Consider the following 22,009-nt stretch of genomic DNA (forward strand, 5'->3'; position numbering starts at 1 on the left):
TTTGCGGGGATTATAGCAGCGCTAGAAAATTAACATATCCAGCTTGATGAGGACATGCCGGTTCGCTGTGGGAAGTTTGTGCCGCCCAGACGAGGTGAGCACTGGGGACGGCCCGCCAGGTGGTGTGACAGGTCAGGTGTGCAGCTCAGTCACCCCACACGGCTGGCAGCCACCCAGAGCTCTCCTCCAAGCATCGGTCTCTGACACAGCTTCGTGGGGAGGGCGTTGAGCTTCCCTGTTCAGAGATAAGAACATCTTGGCCTCCTGTGGAGCCGGTAATTTGTCCCTCTTGCAAGAACTAGGCAGCGATGGACCTGTGACACCACACCTTCCCTGTGCGGCCTTCAGTGATGGTTTTTCTTGGCAGAACCACAGCTTAGCCACTGGGCAAAATTCAAGTCTAGCAAGTTAGGTCTGCGTGGAACGGGATATACTTGCTTACAAAGCGTTTCAACATTTCCAGGCTGTATTTGCTCCCACATGCTCCAGAACGCTTTTTGGCATCATGATCACTCCCGCGTAGCTGGCCCAGGTCTTCATCACGGAGCAGTCCCCCAAATCAAATCTGAGGCCTAGGAAGTTATTTCAACTAGAACCATCGAAATACGATGTGAGTTAGAATGAACTTCTTACTGGTCAAGGCAGCGGAAGGCAGCGTCTCCGCCTTAGCTGTTATTTTGCTCGTTGAAGAGGGGGGTTGGGGCAACATTTAAGTAAGTGGGCAGAACTCGCTCGGCTTTGCGGTGACTTCCTGAAGTGGGTGCTGGAGGGGAGGGCACGGTGTCTAAGGTGACCCTCTGCGAGGCCACCCAGCTAACCAAACCGACGGAGCCACAGGTTGGGTGATCCAAGCACCACGCCAGTCCACAGTGCTATATGGGTTCGAATGACATGTGAAATGTCACCCGGGCCCCCCGAGATTTAGTCCCATCACCAGAAGGGAAATGTGACAATGGGTAAAGAACATGGGATGGGACGCTGCAGCCATCGTCTGAGGACACCATTTCAGCCTGTTTCTTGCTCCTCTCTCAGGATGGACAAATGCACAAAACGCTACGGGCCTTGCAAGAATAAGGGACCCACCTGCCACAGGCCCCCCAGGGCTGGGACCAAGTGCCTGACGGTGTTGAGCTCAACAACTGAAACCTCTTAACTCAGCAGCCCAACACTTGGTTTCTGGAGCACCGGAATGGTCTTCCCGTCAAACAGATCTGCCGGAGTCTCCTCTGACATTTTCAGTCCCTCGAGGGCAATGACGAGAGACTATTACAGAGCCAGGCTGCCTGGGTTTAAATTCCAGCTCTGCCATTCACTAGCTGCAAGACTGTGGTCAGCTACTTAAACATCTCTGCCTCAGTCTCCACTTCTGGGAAAAGAGGGTAAAAAAAAACAAACACTACCTACCTCGCAGGGCTGTGGTGAATCATGAGACAGGTGAGTCTGTGTCCGTGTCCCAACAGCTCCTGGAAAAAAACATTCAATAAAGGCTGGCTATTAGTTTATTACCGAAGACGAGCAAAGGAGTCACATAAAAGGTCATTCACTAAACGACTAAGTTTTAAAATCAACAATTTCTATAATCTTTATGTTATGATCAGAAAGTCTCGCTGTTGTAGTAAACGATCGCCAAGTTTTATTGATTTAACACAGTAGAAATTTACTTCTTGCTCAGGGGAAATCTAAATTAGAGCCTATGTCCTTGATCGGCAGGCAGGCAGCTCTTCAAGGGACGCCGTCCAGGGACCAAGCTTCCCTCCATCTCGTGGCTCCACATCCTCCACACGTGGCCCCAAGGTTGCCCTCGGGCTTGTCTCCATTGGAGGCAGTCAAAGGGGGACATGGAGGGAGTGGCAGGGGAAGTTTTGTAGGCCAGGCCGACATGTGGGACCTCTCAAGTGACCCACAGTCCTTTGGCCAGAACACAGCCTACACACCCACCTGCAAGGGAGGCTGGCCAGTTAACAGCTAGCATTCCCTACTACCTCCCCCATCAAAAGATTTGTATGACAGGATGACATTGCCTTCAAAAAATCCGACCCCCCACAACTGAATTGGGTTTTGGTTTCTAGTTGAGTTTTAGTTTCTTCCTAGCCATGGCCCACTCAAAGTTCAATATACTCCAGGGATTTCTGGATATAGATACGCTCTGGGGAATGAGAATCCCCTATATATCTCAAATTACAAATGTTGACACTTTCTCAAGTATCCAGGATTTTAGAAACGACAAGCTGGATTTTCTCTCTTGCAATAACATATTTTCAGTTTAATCTATCACCTTTGGATAGCCCCAGTTTCACAGATATGTTAAAACAGGTTAAAAAAAATGACACTCAGAATCTAAAATGTGAAACACGCACGAAATGGACATTCAGTGAGCAGGCTACAAAGTGGCTGCTGTGAAACATTTACTTTTTAAATTACAACAAAAGCTCTTAATTTTCACCAAAACTATAAAACACACTTAAAAGCTGGTGAAACTATCAAAAGCACAATTTATTCTTGACTTTATAAACCACTATATTTATTGTATTTTTATAAATACTTAAATTTTTAAAAATGCTAACATTTTGGTTTCTAACAGGGAGCAATAGGGATCTATAGATTTGGTCGTGGTTTGCAGAAAGCATCAACATGAATAGGTAAAACCTTTCAGAGTGGTGATGCCCAAGGTATTACTACAAAAGACGGTCTGTTTGAAGAATGCCTCAAATTTAACATATCCACACCAGAAGTACAAAAGTGTGAATGAAGAAGTAAAATAGTACAATAATTTTTTTAAAGTTGAAATATGCGTAGAATAAAAAATAAGCCAGGAAGCAACAGGAAAAACTATATAATATACTAAAATTTGGTTATTACTGGCTAGAAATTACCAGTGAACGTTATAGGGTATTTAAGAAATTTGAAGAATGGTCCTAAAACTGCTTGAAAAAAGTTAATCAAACCAAAATCTAACAGAAAAGTTTTCATATAAAACTCAGAAATCGGGGTTTCTAGTGATAAAATACGCAAATGTGGTACATTTAAAGAATTCATCATTAGGCAAGTTTAATTTCCAAAAAATCAATTTTGGCAAATCAGTTTTCAATGCATTTACCTAAAAACCAATATCTGCTCTATCCCTTCACAAATGAAAGACACCTGATTACAGCAGGGGTCACCTGTCAAAAGACCAGTCATGTTTTGTATGAACTGACCATAATTTACAAACCATTAATTTTGTCCCCGTTTCAGCCTTGAGCTTGCCTACATTAGTTATTACAAATGCCTCCTTTAAAGGGAGGGGGTGGTGGCTGGACCTACCAAAATGCCAACAGGACACTGCTGCCAACGAGGCCAACAATGAGCCCATGTGTCACCCTCATCTTAACTAATTACATATGCAATGACCATATTTCCAAAAAACATTAGGACTGAGGGGTTAGGACTTCAACAAATCTTTTTGGAGGACACAGTTCAACCCCTAACACCACCTTTGCCCTCATTTCCCAAACACTGATGGTCAATGACCATTATTTTAAGCACTCTCTCCCATGCCCTTTGTCATTTCTTTTTTTTTTTTTTTTAAGATTTTATTTATTTATTCGACAGAGATAGAGACAGCCAGCAAGAGAGGGAACACAAGCAGGGGGAGTGGGAGAGGAAGAAGCAGGCTCATAGTGGAGGAGCCTGATGTGGGGCTCGATCCCAGAACGCCGGGATCACGCCCTGAGCCGAAGGCAGACGCTTAACCGCTGTGCCACCCAGGCGCCCCCCCCTTTGTCATTTCTTTTTCTAATTTATTTGAACAATAATTTTAAATGATAAGTCATATATACCAGCATACTTGACTGATACAAAAGCAGCTTTGGCTGAATTAAACTTCGTAAAACCTCTTGCTAAAATCCTGGCTAAAATAGAACATACAATTTTCTCCTTTTCTCATCTTATTTTTTTTGCAATAGCTTCACTTGCCCTAGCAACTTGCAGTTCATATCTTCTAGAACAATTCCAATTTAGTGTCATTTTGTTATTTTTCAGTAAAATTGGTATAGAGATCACCTAAATGCAATAGAATTGTCATGTTTCTTAAGGCTTACTGAGCAAATAAATTCACAAATTAAAAAAATCGGGGCACCTGGGTGGCTCAGTCGTTAAGCGTCTGCCTTTGGCTCAGGGCGTGATCCTGGAGTTCTGGGATCGAGCCCCACATCAGGCTCCTCCGCAGGAAGCCTGTTTCTTCCTCTCCCACTCCCCCTGCTTGTGTTCCCTCTCTCGGTGGCTGTCTCTCTCTCTGTCAAATAAATAAATAAAATCTTTAAAAAAAAAAAAATCTATGTCAAGAGTCCCAATTTGGAGATTAGAAAATTTGTCACTAACTGATGCAGATTAAAGAGTCTGGTGGCACAGTTAAGCATCTGACTCTTGCTTTCAACTCAGGTAGTGATCTCAGGGTCATGAAATTGAGGTCTGTGTCAGGCTCTGAGCTCAGCATGGAGTCTGTTTGGGATTCTTCCCCACCCCACCCCCCATTGCTTCTTCCACTTGTGTGCCCCCCCTCTCTTAAATAAACAAATAATTTTTTTTTTTAAGTAAGAATCTGGTGAAAACAGGGGCAGGAGGGTATGTAGGAGGGCACTGACCTCTGGAGAAAAGTCCAGCTGTAAGGGTGCAAGCCAGGATGGGCCTGTGGAACATCTAACTTCTTTCCCTGTGGGTGCCACCCCACTGACAGAAAGGACATCATGATTTTATAACTTAGTTCTTAGTGGAAAATGCCCCTCCTCCTATTCTTCCTGGTATTTAAGTATCTGAAGAGGGAACCTGAAAACCAAGACTAGAACAGGAAATAGCGGAGTTAACACTGGCAGACAAAAGGCCTATCAGCTGGGAAGAAGCCAGCAAAGGGCAAAGCCAGGCCAGAAACTGTGCGCGATCCTGGCGGCAGATCCGTCTCCTGACCCACCACAAGAGCTGGGGCTCAGCCAGAGGGTTTCAGAGCCTATTTTCACAGGACAAGCTAGGATACAGAATGAAGAAAAATTCAAGATACGGCATGAGAGAAGAGAGTTTTCTCTCCACGGAAAGATCACAGGAAAGAAACTTAAGTGACAAAGAAAGGAAAAGGGAGAACAACAGATCTATGATGGGAGACGGCCACTCTGGGTCCCTGTATTTGTAACAGAAAAAGAAGGAACAGCTACCAAGGAGTTTGGGGGTCAAGATAATCCAAGCAAATATCTACTGAGCACTAGCAAGGTACCAGGAACTGCACCGGAAACTCAGGATATGAATAGAAGCAGATGTAAAATCTGGAGTTTACCAAACTCAGGATATGAATAGAAGCAGATGTAAAATCTGGAGTACCAAATCTGATACTATAAGATAATTAGTATAGTGGAGGTATGATGAGGGAAGTGGGAAAGGTATGCCACGTATCTCCTTGGTGCCTCTCAGGAGGCGTGTCTGAGCAGTTTTTATGGAAGAAAAAGCATTTGCTAGAGGGACAGAGAAGGGAGGGTTGTTCTCAATAGAGAGCATGACAACCAGGTCAGTGTTGCTGGAGCACAGACTGTGAGATTGAGAACAGCTCAGCAGGGCCTCTGTGAAGGCCTTGGGCACCATGGGAGGGATTTTAGGCTTTGTCCTAGAGCCAGTTGGGAGTCATCTGTAAATTCTGGGGAGGAAAGCAACATTATCTGATTGTGAGACAGAAAGATCTTTCTAGGAAATTTTCCAAATTCATTCTCCAAGGGCAGCATTACTCTCATACCAAAACCAGACAAAGACACCACAAAAAAACAAAACTACAGGCCAGTATCACCGATGAACATAGATGCAAAAATCCTCAACAAATTATTAACAAACCAAATTTAGCAATACATTAAAAGGATCATTCACTGGACCCCTGGGTGGGGCTCAGTCAGTTAAGTGTCCAACTCTTGATTTCAGCTCAGGTCATGATGTCAGGGTTGTGAGATCAAGCTAGGCATGGAGCCTGCTTAAGATCTTCTCTCTCCCTGTCCCTCTGCCCCTCCCCCCAACTTCCTCTCTCTTGTTGTGTCACTCTCTAAAAAAAAAAAGAAAGAAAGAAAAAGAAAAAGAATCATTCATCATGATCAAGTGGGATTTATTCTACGGATTCAAGGATGGTTCAATATTTGCAAATCAGTCAGTATGATACATTACATTAGCAAGTAAGAATCATATGATCATCTCAATAGATGCCGAAAAAGCACTTAACAAAATACAACATCAATTCATGATAAATTCTCACCAAAGTGGGTTTAGAGGGAACATACCTCAACATAAGAAAAAAGCCATATATGAAAAACCCACAGCTAACATCATACTCAATGGTGAAAAAACAAAAGCTTTTCCTCTAAAATCAGGAACAAGACAAAGATGTCCACTCTCACCACTTTTACTCAACACAGCACTAGAAGTCTTAGCCAGAGCAATCAGACAAGAAAAAGAAATAAAAGGCATCCAAATTGGTAAGGAAAAAGTAAAACTGTCTTTATTTGCAGATGACATGATATTATATATAGAAAATCCTAAAGACTCCACCAAAAAACTATTAGAATTGATAAACGAATTCAGTAAATTTGCAGGGAACAAAATTAATACCCAAAAATTGGTAACATTTCTACACACCAATATTGAAGTAGCATAAAAACAAATTAGGAAAATAATACCACTTACAATTGCACCAAAAAGAATAAAATACTTAGGAAGAAGTTTAAAGAAGGAGGTGAAAGGCCTATGCTCTAAAAGTTATAAAACACTGATAAAAGAAATTCAGGATGATACAAACAATGGAAAGATATACCAAGCTCCTGGATTGAAAGAATTCATATTATTAAAATATCCATACAATCCAAAGCAATCTATAGATTCAGTGCAGTCCCTACCAAAATACCAATAGCATTTTTCACAGAACTGGGAAGAATAATACCAAAATTTGTATAGAACCACAAAAGACCTCAAATAGTCAAACCTGCATGGTGACAGGTGATGACTACACTCATCATGGTGAGCAGTAACTTATGTATAAAGTTGTCAATTCACTATGATGCTCTTGAAAGAGAAGAACAAAGCTGGAAGTATCACAATCCCAAATTTCAAGACATACTACAACACTGTATAGTCAAAACAATATGGCACCGACGCAAAGAAAGATATATAGCTCAAGGGATAAGGACAGAGAGCCCAGAAGTAAACCTATGCATATATAGTCAATTAATCTATGAAAAAGGAGGCAAGAATGTAAAATGGGAAAAACACAGTCTGTTCAATAAACGGTGCTGGGAAAACTGGATAACTACATGCAAAAGAATGACCACTTTCTCACACCATACACAAAAAATAAACTTGAATGAATTAAAGACCTAAATGTGAAACCTGAAACCATAAATTCCTAAAAGAAAACATAGGCAGTAATCTCTTGGACATTCGCCTTAGCAACATACTTATGGATAGGTATCCTTATGCAAGGGAAACAAAAGCAAAAATAAACTATTGGGACTACACCAAAATAAAAAGCTTTTGCACAGCAAAGGAAACTATCAACAAAACTAAAAGGCAACTTACTGAATGGGAGAAGATATTTGCAAATAATATATCTGATTAAGAGGTTAATGTCCAAAATATGTAAAGAACTCATACAACCCAGCACCAAAGAAACACAACAATCCAATTAAAAAATGGGCAGAGGACCCGAATAGACATTTCTGCAAAGAAGACATACAGATGGCCAATAGATACATGAAAAGATGCTCAACACCACCAATCATCAGGGAAATGCAAATCAAAACCACAGTGAGATATCACTTTACTTTAGTCAGAATGGCTAGTATCAAAAAGAGAAGAAACAAGTGTTGGTGACGATGTAGAGAAAAAGTCGTGCACTGTTGGTGGGATATAGATATATGCACACACACACACACAATGGAATATCAGTCATAAAAAATGAAATCTTGCCACTTGCAACAACATGGATGCACCTGGAGGGTATTATGCTAAGTAAAATAAGACGGAGGTACAGAGGTGAAACACACACGCACTGAGGTTCTGGGTCACAGTTATGGTGGTCTGGAAGTGGGACTGCAGAGCTAAGAGAAGGTGGTCCCCTCATGGCCCCGTGGTACGGGAGTCATGGGACAGGAGAGAATAAGCGACTCAGTAGGAGGTGGTCTCTTTAGACAAGAGCAAAAGTGTGACTTGCAGTGGAAAAGGGTAGAATGGAAAATGTTGGTGGGAAAATCCACAGGGCCACAGTGACCTACCCAGGAGGCACAGAGCAGAAGGGAGAAGAGCGAACGAAGGGGTGGAGGTGATAGTAGATGAAGGGGATGACAGCCAAAATTAGTTCATATTCCTGACCAGAACTCTATCCGGAAAGGGTCTGAGTGTTGAGATTGATGGGGGAGGAGGCTCTAACAGCTGCTTGCATCTAGCTCTCATCCTTGCTAGAGGGAGTCCTCGCTAAAACCAGGAGCAAGCGATGGGAGTGGCCACCCAGGCCAAAGGGACCACCATGAAGAGCAAGATTCTGTTCGTGGGCACATCTCAATTTTAGGCAGAAATTAACTGAAAATCAGTTATGACACAACTGTTTCGTCTTTTCAAAATTCCTCCGCAAATACTTTTCCCTCCACACGAGTGTTCTACATCAGATCTGCTTTTACTCTTAGCGCATATACAAACAAGTTTATGGTCCAATTGGTCAATCACTGCAAACATCCGGGTAAAAAGACAGGCGTCATAGCATTATTTTTATTAAGACTGTGACCCAATTGGCTGTAAGCGTTTTATTCTCATGATTATTCTTTGATTCTAATTGCAGATTATTTTTATTATTTCTAGATTGATTCGAAGGATTTGTTTTTTCTACCAAAGAACCAGCTTTTGGATTTGGCACCACCTTTTCCTATTTACTAATTCATGAATTTCTGCTTTTTAACTGTGTTTCGTTTCTTACTTCTGCTTTTTTTTTTTTTTTTTTTGGCTTCTTTTCTTGTTCTCTATTCAATTTTTTCAGTTGAATATTTAATTCACTTCTTCTTCTTGATTGATTTAGTATTTAGACTATACATTTTCTCATGAGCTCTGCTTTATCTGTATTCTTTAGGTTTCATTATTGCTGGTCCCACACACCACCAGTTCCAGAAAGAGACTCCCTACAGCTTGCTTTTCTTAGATTACCTTCTTCCAAATAAAAGTCTTGACTGGCAGAATCTAGGTCAGTTCTTGTGCCCTGACTTTGAGGGTAACGGGGACACTGAATTCTGGGTTCTACCTCCAAGAGAAGAATTCATTATATGGAGACTCCCCCCACATGTGGGAGGCCATATTTGCCACAAATATGATAAATACCTTTTATAGCAGTGTCATAGAAGAGATTTATATATAGAAATTTACTCCTAACTAAAAATAATTGAAGAATCTATAACCAGAGGGGCGCCTGGGTGGCCCAGTCTGTTAGGCATCTGCCTTCGGCTCAGGTCATGATCCCCGGGGGTCCTGGGATGGAGCCCCAAGGTGGGAGGCTCCCTGCTCAGCAGGGAGTCTGTTTCTCCCTCTCCATCACTCCCCCCTTGCTTGTGCTCTCTCATATAAATAAATAAAATCTTAAAAAAAAAAAAAAGAATCTATAACCAGATATTTCCCTGATACCATGTTGGATGTAGCTGTTTTTTGAATGCATGCAATGTGTTCTCTAAAAATGTTGGGGCGCCTGGGTGGCACAGCGGTTAAGTGTCTGCCTTCGGCTCAGGGCGTGATCCCGGTGTTATGGGATCGAGCCCCACATCAGGCTCCTCCACTATGAGCCTGCTTCTTCCTCTCCCACTCCCCCTGCTTGTGTTCCCTCTCTCGCTGGCTGTCTCTATCTCTGTCAAATAAATAAATAAATAAATCTTTAAAATAAATAAATAAATAAATAAAATAAAATAAAAATGTTCCTACCTTTATCAAAAAATACTGTGTGATCATAAGTTTTGCCTTTCCTTTCTTCTCTTAAAATCACTTCTTCCTCCTTGTTTCTGTATCCGAAGCTCTACATGAGGCTTATACCTTCCTACCCCGTATAATAGAATCTCTTCTGATGGCTCTCTGCCTTTTCTTTATTCCTTTCTCCCAGCTATCCTACACCCTGTCCTTTCCCAACTCCAGCACGATGTTTCGGCAGCCTGCTGCCAGGGTCCAAGCTTTGTATAATCTCATGGTTCTTCCTCACTTGGCAAACACATGCTGGGTGGTGACGACCTGCTAGGCAATGTGCTTGGTTCGGGGCTACAAGGATGAGTAAGATCAAGCCTAATCATAAGAGCCCCTCAATCTAATGGGGAAGCAGACAACCACATAGAAAAATACAAGATAACCGAAGGCACTGTCATGGCGGCACCCAGGAAGAATACCGACACCAGCGTGGTGGTCAGACGGGATCCGGCGAGGCTCCTGGAAGAGGTTCCTGAACAGGGTGGTGGAAGAAAAACAGAGTTTACCCAGGACAAGAGGGGTGCTGTAAGCACAGGAAACTGCCCAGCCAGAGGCAGGGAGAGGCGGGCACTAAGGCGCCTAGCGCTCTGAGGACAAGCTGCAGATGCCTTAACACAGGACCGGAGGCTGCCTGAAATAACGCAGCAGAAGACTGGCAGCTTAGAGAAAGAGCGGACATACTGAGGAGTTGGGGTGCTTTTCTTAAAGCCAACGGCAGGCAACTGAAGGCTTTTTTGCATCTTAGAAAGATCGCCCTAGCAACAATATACATAGAATGCACTGGAGCTTGCTGGGGGCAAGCAAAAAGTCAGGAGGCGATTGCCAAAACCCAAGAGGGAACCCGTGGGGCAATAATGATGGTGGCTGCAGGGATCCTGAGAGCGACAGCGGGGACAGGCATCAAGATGGAACCAACAGAACTTAGCAGCTGTGGGAGCAAAGCTAGAGTCACAGACGACCCCACATTTCCGTGTGCCTTGGGAGAAAGAATTGTAAAGCGAGGCTATGAGAAGAGGTGCAAATTCAGGGGAAGACGGCAGCATGCTGTTTTGAGTGTCCCGAGTTTGGGACAGCCAAGGAGTGATCGAACAAGAATCTGGAAGCGGGGAGATGCCCCAGGGGGGGCCTGATGAGCAGTACTTCTCAACCTTGGCTGCACACTGCCAGCACTTAGAAAGCTTTGAAAAACACTGATGCCTGGGCCCTGGGTCCAGAGCTTCTGATGTGATAACAGGCCTGGCTTGCGATAAAGCACCTCAGGTGATTCCAAGGGGCAGCCGGGGTTCAGGCCCTCTGGCACAGAGAGGAGGGTATGGAGCCTGCAGGGTGGCCCGCCCCTTGCTACCCCTTACCAGTCAGGTAACCATGGGGGAAGTCATTCGTCTTCCCCCCCCTTGGTTTCCTCCTCCAGAAATTGAACATTTTCACACTTTCAAGAACTGAAACTATTAAATCAAACAATGTAAAGTGCCTAACCCCATTCCCGAGACATACGACTGACCAGACGGGGATTCACTGCAGGCCCGAGTCTGGGGAAGCGCATAACTCTCGGCCCATGTTCCCGAAGAGAACATGGCTTTCTGCTTCCTAGGAAGTGAAAGGAGGAATCTCCCCAGCCTGTGCCAGACAGAAGGACACCCGCTGTGTGCACACAGTCTGGCAGCTCACACCATAGTCTTCAGGACTTACTGTAAGATTCGGGAGGCAGGCGGACGTCTCACCACTCGAAGCAGGGCGCCGGTGGCCAGGAGGTGGTGAGGGTAGGACACTGGAAGTGCGACAACTCTATGCACTCATGTGGGTGCTGGGCAAATATTCAGGACGCATCCCTGTGTGCCAGGCCGCTGTCCACGAGGCATTCCTTCATTCTGTAACCAATGTGACAGAGGCCCTACTGTGTGCCAGATGCCACACTAAGTTCCGGTGAAATCAAAATAAACCAGAAAGAGATGGTCTGGAGCCCTGCAGCAAACAGACCCTTCTCGACATCTGCCTCGTCTGTCCCCACACCGGCACCCCCACAGCCACTGCCATGGACACCCCTATCATTTCTCTCATGGGTTTCAGCAAGAGCCCCTCACTCTTCTCCCCATCACTGGTAGCAAGCTCCTCCAGTTCACTCTACACTCAGATTACAGATTATTTATCAAATCATCACTCAATAGCTATTTATACATAACTGCGTGATTACATGTCACAACACGAGTCCACGATGCCAGGACGATATATTAGGGGCTTCAACCAAACACAAAGGCCGGAAGGGCTTCCCTGAGGAAGTGACCACCACACTGAGAGAGGCAGGGCGAGGAGACCTCTCCAGCTTGGCCGTCTTCCCCGTGGCTCCTCCCTGCCCTGCTGCACACTCTCCCTCTGCCTCGCCTGCCCCACTGTCTGCACCACTCGCCCCCCAGCCAACCCCACCCCACATCCTCCTCAGGGTCTCTCCTGCCCATACCCCGCGCCCTGGCCACCACTGTCCACCATCACTGCACTATCATCGGACCTCTAATTCCTCACTGCAGGGGACTCTCGCAGGGGGCCGAGCCTCTCAGGTCTGTTTCCCACTGCACTCAGCAGCTAACACGATTCCGGAAGTATTGGTCAGGGTTCAGAGAAATAACCAATAGGGGGTGTGTGTGTGTGTGTGTGTGTGTACAAGGGAGAAGGAAGGAGAGAGGTTTTTAAGGCGTTGGTGCATGCAATCACGGAGGCTGGCAAGTCCCAGCCCCACAGAGGAGTGGAGGGCCGGAGCCAGAGCCCAGGTCTTCTGGCAGGAGAGTTTGGCCAGGAGCTGTGCCTAAACACTGCAGTGAGGACTGCCTAAGAAGTCATGGAGCACAAGAAACCCCACTGGAACTGGGAGGCAAAGCACTCAGAAGGGTTCCGAGCCTCCAGGGTCAGGATCCTGGTATTCACTCCTCCTCCGGGCAGCATGAAACCTACAGCAGCTGTGCCGTCACCTCTCAGTCCTGTCTCTGATGTGAGCGGTGCAATGCTAAGCTCCACTCTTGCAAGACTTAATCCTGAGCCAAGAGAAGCAAGTTCGCCAACCTGCCTTTCTTCCTTCTTCCCTCCTTTTTTTTTTTTTTAATATTTTATTTATTTATTTGAGAGACAGCCAGCAAGAGAGGGAACACAAGCAGGGGAGTGGGAGAGAAAGAAGCAGGCTCCTAACGGAGGAGCCTGATGTGGGACTTGATCCCGGAACGCTGGGATCACGCCCTGAGCCGAAGGCAGACGCTTAACGACTGTGCCACCCAGGCACCTCCTCCCTTCTTTCAATATAGACTTTCTCCATGCCAGGCCCCGTGCCAGATGTTAAGGACACAAAGACGAGTAAGCCAGGGTTCCTGCCTCAGAGAGCTCACATTTCGGCATGTGGAGTGGCGGGGCTGTGACAGTGCTCGGTGCTGGGCGTTACCTGCCCCCTTGGCTACACTTCACACGTGACCGGTCTCCCTGGGCAGCCCTTTGTACATGCTGACTGCCTGTTCACTAATATCCTTGTCCGCCCCTTCCAATTTATACAGGAAAAATACTGTAGCCAGAGAGAGGAGGCCCCGTGGCAAGACATGGCTGCTATCCAGACAGCAAGTCCAAGGCAGACAGACTCCTTCCGTTTTAAACCAGCAGCCCACAGGGGTCAACCCACCTTAGAAGCTGTTGAATCGTTCCAACCACTAGAGGGCACCAGCCAACCCCAGATCTGTTCAAACCTCCAAACCTGCCCAGCACTACGCTCCCAGATCCATAATACTAATTAATACCGTTTACGTTTTCTCAAAACAAGTCTTGCAAATCAAGCAAGCTTTAAACTGATCACACAGACTTTATCCTTGAGCCAATAAGAGGGTAAGGAGCGAGGGAAGCAACTAACCTAATACAAAGAAGAAAGGCCACAGGTAAGAAATGGATCAGAACCGATGACCAAGCGTTTTTTAAAACCTATGCTCATTTTCCATCTGCCAACAGATAACCACAACATAACCTCACGTTATTGACAAGCCATTGTATAACAATGGTATCCAAATAAATGCCAGATTAGGGACCACTGCCTCAGAATCAAAGATACAGATCTAAGGACCACGCCGTGGGAAATTTTTTTTTTTAAGGGGGTTCATACCCAACATGGAGCCCAACATGGGGCTTGAACTCACGACCCTGAGATTAAGACTTGAGCTGAGATCAAGAGTCTTCTGCCTAACCAACTGAGCCACCCAGGCACCCCAGATATTCCTTTTAATAAGCCTGGAATGGGACCCCAGAATGCATAGTGTCAAAAATCTTTTGGTTTATAAAAGAGCTTAGAAGCTATTGCTATATAATTGGAGGATCAGAAATGTGGACATTAAGAGAGAGAAAACTGAATTCAAACATCTGCTGACTGTGGGTAACTTGTACCTTTGGGGACTGTAAGAGGAAGAGTAAGTCTACAAGGTCACTGGGCATATTGAGAACTGCCTTCCTGGTTTGGGAAATAGCAGCTACATTTGGTTGTTGGAAGGTGGGTGTGAGTTCTTAGCTGAGAAGTCTTCTTCCATGACTTTTTTTTTTTTTCAGATTTGTGAGAACAACAGCAACTCTATTTATTTATTTTAATAATAATTTTTTATTATGTTATGTTAGTCACCATACAGTACGTCCCTAGTTTTTGATGTACAGTTCCATGATTCATTACTTGTGTATAACACCCAGTGCTCCATGCAATACGTGCTCTTCCGTGACTTCTGATCTCAGAAGGATCAAGGCTATAGCAACACCAGGCATCCTGCTGGAAAGGGGGCTGGTGTCGAGTTAGGTCAGCCTCATTTGTATTCAGCTCTACCATTTAATGGTTTTATGCCCCTGGGTCAAGCATCCTTGAATTCCCCACACCTCTCCATAAAATAAACATGATACTCATCTCATTGTGGGGATTAAATGAGCAAAGATCTGCAAAGCACTTAGTGCAAGGGAGGGAAAGGGATGCTGGCTAAGTGCTGACCATTATTATTATTAGCCTTGGAGAAAGAAGAGCAGGACACCACCCACCACTGCCCTCTGCAGGGCACCAGTGGCCTGCGCTCTGTGTGGATCTGTGGTGCTACAGGGATACCCCCCATGGCCCCAGTTGGTAGTTATGGGGACTGGTCTCTCCTGGCATGTGGTCTGAATTCATAACCTGATATCCTCATAACGCTCTTATTCTGAGTATCTCCTTCTGGAACCATTTGCACTTTGGCTCCTAGGAATCCTAGCAGCTTTCTGAGCTCTTCTCCTCCCCCTCTGATGACCCCTTCCTGGTTGGTGGCCTTCTCCCACTTTGCCAGTGAGCATCCCCCAGGATTCTGTCCTTGGCCCCCTCCCCTTCTCCCTGAAGCTCTTCGTAAGTGATTTCATCCACTGTCACCGTCTGTGGGTCCCTGGACATAGACACTGACCTTTTTATCTCAGACCTGCAGTTTCATATCTTACCTGTCTTCCAGGCACCCAGTTACAGGTGTTCATATGAGCTTTAGCATTTATAGGCCCCAAATTAAATCAGTCATCTTCTCCTACACCTTCTGCCCCATATCCATGCCCCCCTTACACCTTCCTCTTATTGCTAATCCCAGTGGGGTCACTGTGTAGTCAATTCCCCAAACCAGAAATCCAGCAATGATCTTCCCCATTCCTCTCCTGCCATGTTGAATCCTTTCCCTGGTCCTGATGATTTTCTCTCTCCAACATGTTCGGCCATCTTTAACTCTCATGCAGGACCTCAGCATCTTTATCTCAACCCATGACAGAAGCTAAATTGCTTTGTGCCAAGCCTGCCTCTCCACTCATTCCCTCCCTCAGTCCTCCTCACAATTCGTGGTCTAATAAGACTACACTGTGGTTTCCCAAAACCAGAAAGCCATTCCATGTCCTGTGCCCCTTTCTGTGCCACCCCCTTTACTGAGAGCACCCCTCCCACCAGACTTTGCTCGGCTACCTCCTACTCACTGTGGTGGGTTGAATGGTGTTTTCTCAAAAGTTATGTCCATCAGCCTTGTGATTGTTACATTACTTGGAAAAAGGGTCTTTGCACATGTAATCAAGTTAAGGATCTCGAGATGAGTTCATCCCAGATTATCCAGGTGGGCTCTAAGTCCAATGACAAATAGGTCAAATGTCCTTATAATGTCACACGGACAGCCACGTGAAGACAGAGGCAAAGACCGGAATTATGCTGCCCCAAACCAAGAAGTGTCTGTGCCACACGGAGCTGGAAGAGACAACGAACAAAATCTCCCCTAGGTCTTCAGAGGGCCCATGGCCCTGCTGACACCTCCTTTCTGGACTTCCAGCTTCCAAAACTTAAGAAAATTCATTTCCATTGTTTGAAGTTACCACGTTTGTGGCAGCCCTAGGAAACAATACACTCACTCACCGTTCAGAACTCCGCTCACTCATCATCTCCTCCAGGAAGTCTTCTCTGAGCTCTTCTCACCATCAGCTGCCTCCTGCCAGCTTGTGTCAAATTCCCTTCCCGGGTCTGCCTCACTCCATAAACTCCTGAAAGGCCGCGACCGGGTTCTGATCCCCATTGTCATTGTCATATGAGGGTTCGGCACGGTTCCAGGAAAACAGCAGGTGCTCTACCAGATCAACCCATGAGGAGGTCAGCCCCTGCACACCTCCTGGGGCCAGGCGCTGTAGCACGAACTTCACAAACGTTACCTCACAGAGTCATCTCACTAAGCTTAGGAAGGAGGTTGTCTACTCTGCTTTGTGGATGCAAATGTGCAGCGGCCTCCCGCATAAGCAGAGTTAAGATTCACATCCAGAGCTCCTGGTGAGCGTGAGCGCGGCATAAGCAGAGTTAAGATTCACATCCAGAGCTCCTGGTGAGCGTGAGCGTGGCATTTTCAGAAGACCTGTGGCCAACGAGAAGAAGAATATTGGAGAAGGGTGCAGAAAAGAAAGACTGAGTCTTAATTAGCTAGGTTTGAGACACGGCCATCCTGTGCGTGCGTGTGTGTGTGTGTGTGTGTGAGCACAAGACTGCATGTGTATGCACGTGTATGTGCGATAACAAAGGCACAGGTTATACACTAAAGATGACCTAACTCCTAATGCAGCAGAAATACATCAGAGCATCTTGAATCCTGAGGCCTGGGAGCAAGGAGTCCTGTGACAGAAAGGGGATAAGAAAGGATGAAGAGGGGGAAGGGAAAAAGGAAGGGAGACAGGAAGGTGGAGGGGTAGCTCTGCTAAGTTTGGAAACAGCATGCTTTTCCTTTCTCCTCCACCCCAGTCTCTCTGGTCCAGCCCTCAGCCCCTTCTGCTCTCAGGGCCTCAGGGCAGATGCTGAGCTCCTGCTATGGAACTTCACCAGGTACAAGGGGCTAAATAATGGCCCCCTAAAGACATCCCCATCCTAATTCCTGGAGCCTATGAATGTTACAAATGTCACCCCCCAAATAAAGGACTTTGCATAATGTGATTAAGCTAAGCATCCTAAGGTAGGCTGACCAGGTGGGTGTGAAATACAACCACAGGTATCCTTAGGAGAGAGGGGCAGGTGGGGAGGAGAAGGCGGTCTGACCCTGGAGCCACGAAGCAAGCAGATTGTGCTCTAGGCCCTCCAGAGGGAGCACAGCCCTGCTGACACTGGATTTCGCCCCGTGCTACTGATTCCAGACTTCTGGTCTCCAGGCTGTGAGAGAATAAATTTCTCTTGTTTAAAATTTATGGTAATTTGTTTACGGTGATTTGTGACAGCAGCCACGGGAAAGGAATACACCAGGTCTTCCAAAATTATACTCAATCAAAACTTATTTTCTTGACTGCATCCTTTAATTTGGTGTTACAGAGGACCAAAACCAAGTTCTATCAATTCACCCTAAGGAAAGTCCTTAATGCCCTAAGAAGCAATGAAGTTTTTAAAGGAGGGGATTTAAAATTCCTCCAATTCTTTTTTTCTCATTAAATTTTATTTTAATGGGTCTCAAAATTCTATGACAGATTTTTGGTCAAGTTGTTTCCATTAAAAAGCACTGATTTTAAAAACGAATAACTTAAAACTGACACACACAAAAACACAAATGGTCCACAAAACATTCTCCTTTCCTTCTGAAGGTTTTACGATGCACTGTTCTCATTAACCAGTCTTGTACTCTTAAACGGCCAATGACACAAACAGTTCGGAGACTTTTCTTCCACCACTGACTACGGGTGGCAGATACTGGGGATAATATTCATTTAGCCTTCGGAGCTTTCTGGGCAGACTTGGTGGCCTCGCCAGCTCTAGCTACCTTCTTGTCCACTGCTTTGATAATGCCCACAGCAACCGTCTGTCTCGTGTCACGAACAGCAGAACAGCACAGAGGAGGACAGTCAGAGAAGCTCTCAACACACACAGGCTTGCCCCGAACCATATCAACAATGGCAGCATCACCAGATGTCAAGAACTTAGATCATCATTCTGGAAAAAAGCTGGAAGATGGTCCCATCTTCTCCCTTGGCTCAGCAAACTTACAAGCAATGTGAACTCTGTGACAATCCAGCACAGGTGCCTATCCAGCACTGATTTGGCCTGGATGGTTCAGGACAATCACCTGAGCTCTGAGGCCAGCTGCTTCCATGGGTGGGTCGTTTTTGCTGTCACCAGCCACACTGCCACGACGAACACCTTTGACAGATACGTACTTGACATTAAAGCCCACACTGTCCCCAGGAAGAGCCTCCCTCAAAGCTTCAGGGTGCATTTCAACACACTTGACTTCAGCTGTAACACTGACTGGAGCAAAGGTGACCAGCATACCAGGTTTAAGAACACCAGTCTCCACTCGGCCCACAGGGACGGCACCAATACCACCAATTTTGTAGACGTCCTGGAGAGGCAGACACAAGGGCTTGTCAGCTGGACGAGTCAGTGGCAGAATGCCATCCAGAGCTTCAGGCAGTGTGGTTCCACTGGCTTTGCCATCTTTACGGGTGACTGTCCATCCCTTGAACCGAGACATGTTAGCACTTGGCTTCTGCATGTTGTCACCATTCCAACCAGAAATGGGCACAAATGCTAACATGTTGAGGTTGTAGCCAATTTTCTTAATGTAGGTGCTGACTTCCTTAATGATTTCCTTGTATCTCTTCCAGCTGTAGGACAACTCAGTGGAATCCATTTTGTGAACACCAACAATTAGTTGTTTCATACCCAGTGTGTAAGCCAGAAGGGCATGCTCATGGATGTGCCCATTCTTGGAGAGACATGCTTCAAATTCACCAACACCAGCAGCAACAATCAGGACAGCACAGCAAGCCTGAGATGTGCCTGAAATCATGTTTTTTAAAAAGTCTGCGTGTCCTGGGGCATCAGTGATGGTCACATAGCACTTGCTGGTCTCGAATTTCCACAGGGAGATATCAATGGTGATACCACATTCACGTTCGGCTTTCAATTTATCCAAGACCCAGGCATACCTGAAGGAGTCTTTTCCTATCTCAGCAGCCTCTTTCTCAAATTTTTCAATTGTTCTTTTGTTGGTCCCACCACATTTGTAGATCAGATGACCAGTAGTGGTAGACTTGCCTGAATCTATGGGTCCAATGACAGCGATGTTGATGTGAGTCTTTTCCTTTCCCATTCTGGTTTAAGTTGAGCGGTGGTTTTCAAAACACCTGTGTTCTGGCGGCAAACCCATTGCAAAAAAGCTAAAATTCCTCAAATTCATGTCTCATTGGTAAGACTAATGTAAAGAAATAGAGTGGACTAAAACTGTAAGCAGTGGGGTACAAACTGGGGGGTGGGAGGGGGTCAACAAACAGGCAAATTTCAAATGAGGGTCTGCCCTTAAGGGCTATCCCCATAGTAGGGTCCTTCTTTTGACACATGAGAACTTATGGAGTCTTCAAGCACCCTACATTTGTTCTCAGTGGCTCCGATGTCACGCCATCCAATGCCTGGCACACAGTGAATGCTGGATCTGGTGGCGAATTAATGAAGAGGAATGGGAGGAAGGGGAGGAGCCAAGCTGCAGGAACTGATTGGATCAGGTGACCCATCCTCAGATCTCTGTGATTACAGCCCATACCATGGAACTGTTATTAACATTCCTGTAATGTACATTTCTCCCCAACCTGAATCTTTTCCCCAAGTTCTCTGTCATGTATTGTAATTTACAATAATTTCTTATTTTCAGTAACGTACACCTCTAGTTTTCTGTGCAAATTTACCCCGTAGAACAGATGAAATCTTCATGTTATAGAAAGAGCCAAAGCTCCTCAGGGGTAACTTCTGGATGGCCACTCAAGTTAACCAAGAGCAAAAAGCTGTAATTATCAACCCAAAAGAAAGCCAGCTGCCTAGAATAATCAAAGCCCATAAGGGACACCATTCACAACTTTTCTAAGCAATGTTAACATCAAAATATGGATAACAACAGCCTCATCTCTCCTGCAATCTCCCTAAAGGTATTATTTCTCAATAGTTATGTTTACACTCCCCCTAGTCTTACAGTTCTTTTTAAAGTCCGAAATAAAGGGTAAAATAGGACAACATGGGGTCCTGTGAGAGACTGCCTATAGAATTAGCTGGAGCATGGACGTCAAAAATTCCTCAGGGCTCCTCTCCCAGTTTTTGCTTCATTTAATGACACAATGTTGAAAAACGACATTTGAGAGCATCAGCTACTTTCAAGTACTACATAGACAAGAAGGAAAGAAATCATTGAGTACAGGAGACAGTACTTAAGGAAAGTACTGCAAATGCCCTATAGAATATCTGGACAAGCAGAGCTACAAAGCCCCCTTTGTTCATGGGAAACCTTTCAATCTATGCAATTAATTCGTACCACCTAGGATAGCCTGGAAGGCTCCACTACCTTTGCTCCGCCGCTGCCGCTCCGGGGTGGCCCTTCCTACCTGGGATCTGCCCATCAGGTAACCATCAGTTGTTAAATACCAAATGGGGCCTCCAGCTTCAGCTAGTGCGGCGCTTCTGGAACTCGGGCGTCCACAGAGGATCTCGTTCAAATGCAGATTCTGATTCAGTTAGGACAGGGGCGGAGCCTGAGGGTCTGCATTTCTAATGAGCTCCCAGGTGGTGAGGACGCGGCTGGGGTGAGAAGAACGTTTGAGTGGCAAGGGATTAGAGCACTTTGTTTTTCCTTAAAACAAAAACAAACCAATTTGTGAAGGCATCAGATTCTAGTAGCAGGTGTGACGTGTCAAGATTTCCATAAGGGTAGAGAAGCTGAAACACATCTGGATAAAGGGAGGTGCTAATTAGCAAGTGTGGTTTCAGAGCCGCTGCCCCCGTTCAGCAAAGACTGTCAGGTACTGTATCTAGAAACAGAAAGCAAAGAACTAAGTGCTTCAGAGACAAGAACAAAGCAGATAGGGACAAAGCCCTGGGAAATCTATGATGAATACAGGTTTCCCAAGTCCCTGGACTCCTTCCAGATGAAGCAACACCTTTGTGTGTGTCCTCATGGTTGGAGAGATTGCAGTTCCCTGGCCCTCCTCATCTTCGCCAGGTTGCATGACAGGCACTGTCCCCGCCACACATGTCCTGTTGATCCCATCACTGAGTTGAGAATACTACTGGCCATCAGAGAGGGGTGAGGAATCGGGGATGCTGAGTAAGGAAAAGTCCAGAGAAGTTGCCAGCCCAAGAGGATACCTGATGCACGCCTGCTAGAATAGGCATTGGTAGTGACCGCTGTGTTGAGGATACTGGACTGGGGCCATCAATAGAATATTTTCTCCTGTCTTAGAGTACCGGCCCATGGGATATGACCTTTCCTGCTGGGTATTCCCAGCTTCTGGCTCCTATCAGGGCTCACCATGCTGTCATCACAGGACTTGTGAGAAGCAGGAGCACATAAAGGAGGCTCACGGACACAGCTGATGCCTCCGACAACAATCACATCAGCCAAAGGCAGCAGGATGTCCTGCAGAATGCTTGCCAGTGCCAAATCACAGTGTCCCTGACTAGATTCTCCTGCACAGTAACAGCCAGGAAGCTGGAGCAGTCGGCCCTGGAGGGCACACAGCAAATCAACAAACGGGGGAACACTTT

General features: G+C 45.7%; 1 protein-coding gene and 1 pseudogene across 11 annotated transcripts in view; both read right to left on the minus strand.

Annotated features, from left to right (window-relative positions):
* The window catches only part of ACSL1 (acyl-CoA synthetase long chain family member 1), a 291,625-nt gene that overhangs the window by 209,163 nt on the left and 60,453 nt on the right, over positions 1–22,009 (minus strand). For 9 of the 11 annotated variants that reach the window (XM_057303548.1, XM_057303553.1, XM_057303549.1 and 6 more), the window contains exons 5-6: positions 16,376–16,862; positions 1,405–1,463 (exon numbers count right to left, since the gene is read on the minus strand). The gene's annotated coding sequence lies outside the window, so the exon portion shown is untranslated. Of the gene's footprint in view, positions 1–1,404; positions 1,464–11,670; positions 11,850–16,375; positions 16,863–22,009 lie in introns of all 11 variants that reach the window. The other 2 variants (XM_057303547.1, XM_057303555.1) reach the window with 2 other exon arrangements.
* Positions 18,024–19,625, minus strand: LOC113262265 (elongation factor 1-alpha 1-like; annotated as a pseudogene).

This window comes from Ursus arctos, unplaced genomic scaffold (assembly GCF_023065955.2).
Source record: "Ursus arctos isolate Adak ecotype North America unplaced genomic scaffold, UrsArc2.0 scaffold_27, whole genome shotgun sequence".
Classification (NCBI taxonomy): Eukaryota; Metazoa; Chordata; class Mammalia; order Carnivora; family Ursidae; genus Ursus; species Ursus arctos.